The sequence below is a fragment of the Oryza glaberrima genome, chromosome 12 (genome assembly GCF_000147395.1).
Source record: "Oryza glaberrima chromosome 12, OglaRS2, whole genome shotgun sequence".
Classification (NCBI taxonomy): domain Eukaryota; kingdom Viridiplantae; phylum Streptophyta; class Magnoliopsida; order Poales; family Poaceae; genus Oryza; species Oryza glaberrima.
The window spans coordinates 18,654,832-18,663,244 of NC_068337.1; the positions used below are offsets into that span (position 1 = coordinate 18,654,832).

General features: G+C 40.7%; 1 pseudogene; it reads right to left on the reverse strand.

Moving 5' to 3' along the window:
* Window positions 1–3,246: 3,246 nt before the first annotated feature.
* On the reverse strand, window positions 3,247–6,365 carry LOC127756931 (F-box/LRR-repeat protein 14-like; annotated as a pseudogene).
* Between the last annotated feature and the right edge of the window lie 2,048 nt (window positions 6,366–8,413).

Consider the following 8,413-nt stretch of genomic DNA (forward strand, 5'->3'; position numbering starts at 1 on the left):
GTACAGTACTAACGGAGGCTAACCGGACGGCGATGGTAAATCGTAGAAGTTAAGCAAAAGTTGATGGTATATTGTAGAACGTGACAAAGTCGGTGGCAAATCATAGACTTGTGACAAAGTTAGTGGCATATAATGGATTATCTCTTATATGAATGCTAGTGAATCTAGAGGAGAGATGGAGAGGGCCAAAACCTCTTATAATGTGAAAAGGACGAAGTATGTTGTATTGGAATGATATAGTCAATGTGTTGTATGCATTACCTTTTAATTAATAACTCAAATCATAGACTTGTGACAAAGTTAGTGGCATATAATGGATTATCTCTTATATGAATGCTAGTGAATCTAGAGGAGAGATGGAGAGGGCCAAAACCTCTTATAATGTGAAATGGACGAAGTATGTTGTATTGGAATGATATAGTCAATGTGTTGTATGCATTACCTTTTAATTAATAACTAGATAATATGTACAAAATTAGAGGTGGCAATCACCTCTACTTCTCTTAGCCGTTTGACCGTTTCGGAACGAGCGCCTCTAATGGGCATAGGTTGCACGAGCGAAAGTTGAGAGGATTTGTTCCCGGCAGCATCTACATGGGCATGCCACGTAAACCTACATGTAGACCCCTCATTTTGGATTTGTTAGAATGGGAACAATGATGTAGTTTTATGAACTATCATGACCATAATAATTGAGGTTATATGTCACCTACCAAAACTTACAAGATTTAAACAATAATAACTTTGGGTTTTGTGAAATTTACATTTTTTTTAAATCTTTACTGAAGATTAGGTGGTAGTGAGGTTAAGGATATGTACATGACACAATATAATACTAGTTTATGAAGTCACGCATTCGCGTGACTATAATCATTCTATTATTAATGGTGTGGATAAAACCTTACCTATGATGTTCAACAATTGAAGAATTTGAGTATTAGTATGTGTGAAAAATAGAAACGCTAATCAATAACAGAAAATTTTAAACAGTTTGCTATTGTAGAACCCTTTGTGTCATTGAAATGATAATATGTGTTATTTTGAGCAAAGGCATGATTTAATGTTGTCGTTGTTCTTCCTTTTCTTTTTATTTCCTACAAATATGCATGTGTACAGCCCTCTGGAAATTCTGCAACTTGAAAGCCAGAACCATGTCAAATACTCCCTCCGTTAGTACCTGTGCTCACTCAAACGATTTTTTAATCCTTGAGCTGCATGATCTTCATGATAACAACTGAAGCTAACTTTTTTTTATTTTTATGATGTAATTTGTTGATATATATAATATTGTACGACCTAGTATTATAAATTGCATTTTAATTTGTTAAATAAAAACACATTATATAAAATTACCTTCTTGATGAGTGTTTTTTTTTTCTTCAAGCAGCTGAACTTCCAACTGAAGGCACGTGAACCTTGTTGATTCATCTTTTTTCTTTCTTTTCATGCAACCATTCCTTCCCCTTCACTTTCAATCCTACGTCCCAGCTTCATTTACCATATCAATCCAACGGTCTATATATTTTGCATGACGTGGCTCCTGGATCCATCCCAGGATTCACTTTTCAATTGGAGAGACTAGAAAATTAGCGTGCCTGTTGGCGTGCTTGCTAATCTAACCCATATTTTTTCTCAAGCATTAGTTATACCTTTATAAATAGTGTTTTTATTTTTACGTCATGGAAGAATCATAGTTATATGCACTACGAATCGATGAAGATCATATTTTAAAGGATATAAAATTTTATTTCTTTTCTAAAGATTATGCCTCGCTTTTCTAAATTTAAAAGTTTTAAACATAACTTGTTAGAATTTGTAGAATTTAGAAGTAAATAATTTTTATAGTGTTTATAATTGCTACTAACTGTTCTACCTTTTTTAGAAACAAAGGATATATAGGGTTAAGTTATCTATTTCTAATTTTAACCTGTCTCACGTCGTATTTATCGGAATTTTTATCAATGACTTTCCTAAAACTATAAAAGTTTTGTAATTAGCAAAAAAAATATACTTTTAACACCTTATGTATTTGTTTATAATTCATATTTATTTTTTAATGTAAAGTTTTTTTTAACCTGTAGTAGAGCGTACTCTCTTTTTGAGAGGCATATTGTAGCTTTTACAATTATATTGGAGTTGCACTTTAAACATTAAGTTATTTCATAATAATCAATACATATGAATTCAATATAAATTTCACGTTACAACTTATATTTCGTTGAGCTTTTGTGTTATAATATTACAAGTTTCGAACGCATGGCATCCAATACTCCTAGACAATATTGTACAGTAGCTGTTTCAGCGCACACACTGTTAGGGGCCAATTTGGATATTTTATTGGGCTGTGCGTGGGAGGGAGTTTTGGCCCAGCCATCCTGGTAAAAACGTATTACGGCCTTACGGGAGAGATCGAGAAGGGTGTCCTGCCGGCGCGTCCGCACGATTACGTGCACGACTTTATATACTCTACCCTAGTGTCTTCATCTTCTTGTATGCGTCGATGTGTGTGCTTAACGATTTTTTTTCGTCAGTATTTAAGGAGGGATGTTATTAGTGTCTCTTCGTATGCTCCTCAGATTTGTGTCTAGCGATACAGATGTGGTTTTTAAATTCTCTCACGTATAGATTTTTCTGGATTCATCTTACGTGTGGTTTAGGGCACTTGATTTTTTTTACTCTTATTTTTTTACCGTGCTAATCCATCTATTTATCTCCAAATCTGTTGAGCCACGTGGACCAATCAGCTGGCTGGAGAACCAGCCAGCTTTAGTAATATAGATTTGGTACATACTTCAATGGGCATGGGTTCTGGCCAGAACAGACATGTGCAGATCACAACAGATAAAACCATAAAACTATGCTGCTTGTTCCTCAAAAGCAGACATGTGCAGATCAAAATTATAAAAAAGCATGCTCATCTCTTGGACCGGAGGTATAGTTTGTTTAGATATTGTGCATATCAAAATTTCATTGTAAGCATATGAATACCTGCTTGCTCCTCAAATGCCGGAATGTTCAGATCATTATACTTAGAGAAAACATGCCCATCTCCTAGGACTGGATCTATAGCTTTTCCTCAAATATAAGCATTTTTAGCTATAAATGTAGACAACTGTATGTCCAGATTCATAGCTAAAAGTTGCTATATTTTAAGACGGAGGTAGTATGTGAAGAATAATGGGAAGGGTGACCTGATTTTCCAGATTACCAGTCTACCAATACATGTACACGTGTTACCATCCAAAGTCTTGAAAATTTTAGCATCCGTGACCACTTGTCACTACGAAGCAGTATGTATGACATACTTCCAGAATTCACACAGAAGAAAGAGCAAAGAAATAAGTGAATCACTGGTTGCAGTGCCATAGTGGTGACCATTACGAATTTACGATGGTTTTCACCACATCAGATGCCTTGCAAAAGTCCAAGGCTCACCATTACAAGCTAATATAGCAGAGCGACAGAGAGCAATCAAAAGCAGGTTCAGAAACATGGAAAATGAAAACAGCAGCTGTCAATGATGTGCGCTTAGCAACAACTCAACCACTTCAACAGGGGGCCCAAAAAACAACTGAAGATCTTGAGGGGACTCAATCCTGCAGGATGCTCAAGCTTGATCTTCTTAGATGGCCATAGCCTGGGTAATCTCGTTCATAGCGAACAGATTTGGCAGCACCCAGCACAGCCTTCCGAGAGACCCTACCACAACCCTCGACAACCAGAGAATCCAATTTGCGTGCACATACGACCGCACCAACTCCAACATCAGAAAAACCATTACACTGGCGCAATGTGAGGTTAACCAAAGATGGGCTATCTGCAAGCAAGCGCATCCCAGCATCAGTTATATGTATGCAATCCATAAGCTCAAGCGTCTGCAGGAATTGTGCAGATGAGAGGGCCTTCATCCCCTCGTCATCAAAGATATTGGCGCCACATAGCACAAGATCACGGATTGGGCAAGACTGAAAAAGAATCACAAGGCCTTCTTGACTGAAACCTATTTCTGGATAAGCAGGCTCACAAGCAAACATTGTGAGCTCAACAACCTGAAGCATACGGCACCCGAGGGCTAGAGCCTTGAGGCTTTCATCGGTCAATGGCGTCCTGAAAACTCTACCTTCAGGTCCTTCACAGAAGAGAGGCTCAAGCTGAAGTGAGATACTTCTAAGGTTGCTGCAGTTCTGGGCGAGTGTAATCATGTCACTGTCAGTTAGACCGAGAATAAAATGAAGGCAAAGTTTCTCTAATGATTTGCATTTTCCAAGGAGAGAACGAAGTCCTATTTCTTCCACAGTTACAATCCGTCTCAAACTCAATTCCTTCAGACTCTCACAGCAGAATTCATAGCAATACTGTAATTCACATACGAGGGATCATGAGGTTTAAATATGTTGTAAAGATTGTTGACCTCAAACACAAACTTCTGGAGCTTCATCCATCCTGGACCAAACAATAGGAGGCTGAACTGGCTGATTCGTTCACAGTTCTTAACTACAAGTTCTTCCAGTGCTCCATCACTGCCAAGGTACTTCAGCCATTCAAAGGTCCCACTGATTTTATTGCAATTGATGAGGTGGAGAGCTGATAGATTCTTGCAACCAACAGCCACAGCAAGAAGCCCACTTGATGTTATTCTTTTTGCAGAGTTCAGCCTGAGGGTCATCAATTTCTTGCAAAATGCTAGATAACCAAGACCAATATCATCAATGTATGAGCAGAAGCTTAAGGTGATATCACTCAATGAGAGGCAGTATGACGAAAGAATATGGAGACCATGGTTGTCCAACTGGTTCCCATGGCCCTGCGTCCAACCAGAGTAATTGATATCTACTTTCAACAAGTTGTGAAATCGTGAACACAGTGATATTATGGCATCTGTTGCTGGAGGAAGGTTACGGCCTATGCGGATTGAATGTCTGTGCTCTGCCTCAATTTTGTAGAGACGCTTTGACACAAGGGAAAGAGAACTCAGATCACTGGTACTGTCAATCCTCTTGACGATCTCTCCAATAAGTGCATCCGGAAGACCCTCCATTGTGAAGTACGTATGAACAAGCTAAACGCACCTGGTTCAGCAGGTATCCGAGTGGTGAGATGAAATTAATAAGATAAGAAAGATACAGGTGAAGGTGATCAAATTACAGTAGGGAAAATCATCAAAGGAGCATATATATAAAGATGAACTTATGAACCCTTTTCTGTTAAACACCCATGTATTACCCTTCAAAACAAGACAAGGTTGGCAGCCTATTTATATCAAACAAGTAATCTATAAGAAATTACAGTACACATATCTGCAGTTGATGAGACGATACAATGCTACAAGATAGTTACAACGGTGTCTGAATTTGCTAAACTGGTACTCAACTGACAACACCAAATCACTCAACACAAAACGACTGAAAGTCCACTGACTCTGATCACAAGAATAAACTCTGCGCTCCAACATAATTCAGGAGTTGAAGTATACGTTTACCACATCTATCTAAAGTAGTGAAAAAACTAATCTTTTTCGCCACCAGGATGAGCCACGTCAATGGAAAAAATATAGCCGTCAGATACAACAATTGATTGAAAACGTACCATTGGATCTTTCCATCAACAGATTAGAACCATTCGGTCCCTCCCAAATAAACTATCAAAACGACCCTTCAAGAATCTTCTGTTAACTTCTAGTTATTAGGTGAAGCAAGTCCAGACAAGTACCGCCCCTCGTCACCATTCAACTCAATGAACAATACATAGCCGAATTAACACAGAAGTTCAAGCAATTGCAGAGCCAGTTATCACTGAATTAGAAAATACAAACCTACATGATAGCACCTACTGAACTAATCACACCAAAATCACAGCAACGGCTACAGGTAAGGTCCACTAACCATTGACAAGCTACATTCAATAACTAGTATGGTCCAGCAGACCCCACAAACTCAGGAGTTCAATCGTATAGGTTTTAAGTCCACGAAATTGGTGAGAGAGAAAAAATCACTAGAAATCAAGAACCGAGTTCACTTAGGTCACCGCCGTCAACCATCACAATCAACAAAATGCATTGTTACAAAACAAAAAAAATTTCACCTACTAGAATCAGGAGAAGGAATTCCTTAGCTTGGGTAGGTTACCTTGAGAGCTGAGACCGGAATCAAGAAAAAGAGCGGCGCCTTTTCGCCACAACGACCGGAAGGGGAAAACAAAAAAAAAAGGAGCAGGACGGAGACGGCCGAGACGACGGCGGAAGAGGAGACAGGCGCGCCGACCACCGCCGCCTCCCTCACTCCGCTTCTCGCCGAGGCTGGCTAAAACCCTAACCCTCTCCTCGCGTCTCGCGCTCTTGCCTCCACCCTCTCGAGAAGTCGAGTGGAAGAAGCAGAAGGGGAATGAAGAATGCCTTTGCCAACCCTGTGCAGTGATGAGGAAGAGAGAGTTTTTGGGCTTTGGGTTGGGCCCGATTTGTTAATTTGGCCCATTTCGCAAAAAAAAAAGTTGGTAATAATGTGCTGTCACCACTTATTCCAATCTTAAAAATGAAACACTTATTCCTATGCCACACCAAGCTCACAGTGCACAGAAGTGAAAAAAAGAACATAGTACTACATCCGTTGAACACGGATGCTACGTTTTTTCTAAGTATAATGTATCTGGATAGGGAGACTGTTCAGATATATTATACTAAGAAACGTCCCATCCAATTCTAATTTTTATATTTTGGGACGGAAGGAGTAGCATGTAGCAACCTACCATCTATAGTCATGCATCTCAACCTTGGCAAACTGAGAGCAATGCCAAAATAGCAAACAAAATCTCTCAAATGCCACAAGTGTGTTACTTTTACATAATTTTCCCTAGACTTAACCTTGTTCACCTCTCCTTCAGATTAAAAGCCTCCTCCTGTTACTTATACTTATATAATTCCTTCTCATAAGCTGCTTCTGCAGAAACATTTTTTTTTGTTGCAAAAGATTATACAAGCATCCTTATATTTAGCTTTTTTAAGTTTCATCGGAACAATTCCATGCTGTTAATTACCCCGTTATCGCTGGAGCCATGCCGAACCAGCTGCCTGGAACGCGACATGAACGGCGCACGGTTGCCGCTGCCACAACGACTGGAACATTTGTCGAGCAACTGTCATGCACCCTCTGCTCGCTGCTGCCGGCGTCGGAGACGCCCTTCCTTCTTTTTTTTTTCCGGGGAAACAAGGGTATATTACTCAGAATAGGAGTTCTCACACAGCAAATGTGAGATAAAATTACAAGAACCGTGCGGCCAGAAGCCTGCTAAAGTATTTGCTAAGAAATGACTTATACTATTCTGAGCCCTACGCACTTTATCAAGAAGAATCACCCTTGTTCCAGCTATCAGGTCTCTCACCTCTTTGACTATGAATGCTTCTGCAGCCAGCACCTTATCCACTGTCTTGATCAACTGGATTGCTTCTAGACAGTCAGACTTGACCACAATCGGCAGCAAGGTACTTCCTCCGTTTCAGGTTATAAGACTTTCTAGCATTATCTACATTCATATAGATGTTAATCAATGCTAGAAAGTCTTATAACCTGAAATGGAGGTAGTACATTGGAGGGCAAGGAAAATCCCTTCTATACAAGCAAGCAACTCTGCTTCCAAGACAGACCTGCATCGATTAATATGGCCACAAGCAACGAACACCACTGTACCAGAACTTTCCCTGAGCACAGCTCCAATGCCTCCCTTCCCTTCAGCCTCCTCAAACGAGCATCACCTGTGTGCATGTTCTTGAGAACAGCGCGCGCACCTAGGGATGGCACTGGAGACCCGAACCTCGGTGGGGAAAACTTTATTAGGGGTTACAAATAGGAGCATATGTCGGCCAAATGGGGCACTCGTCGGGTGGGCCAGGGGCGGGGACGTTCTACATGCCCCCGGCCCCAAATCCTTATAGGCCAAGAATTATTAGGGTCGTGTGCATATCCCTTAAAGCTGTAGCCCAGATAGAAATTAAAAGGCTAGTTAGATATCAATTTTGGAGGTCCATATATACAGACACACACACACTAGTGAAACCCTAGCAACGTACTTCATTCTTCCCCTCCTCTCAGATCCAAAATTCAAATACACGGTCCTTTCGTCCTGCCGCCTCGTTCCCTCCTCCACGCCGCACCAACGGAAATCCACGACGTTGCCGACTTGCCGCCTCAAAGTACCACCAGCGCCACGCCTCTCCAAGTAGCGAAAGTATCGCATCGCCGTCGCTGCATCTAACTGATCCAAGGCTTCAAGCAGAGCAACCGTTGCCGCATCCAAGGCTCCAAGCATCATCACGCCAGGGCCATCCCTAGGGGCGTTCGGCTAGCGTGCCCGCACAGGGCCCCCAATTTCCAGGGGCCCCCTAGGCCCAAAACTTCAACACTAGATATACAACTCAATAAGT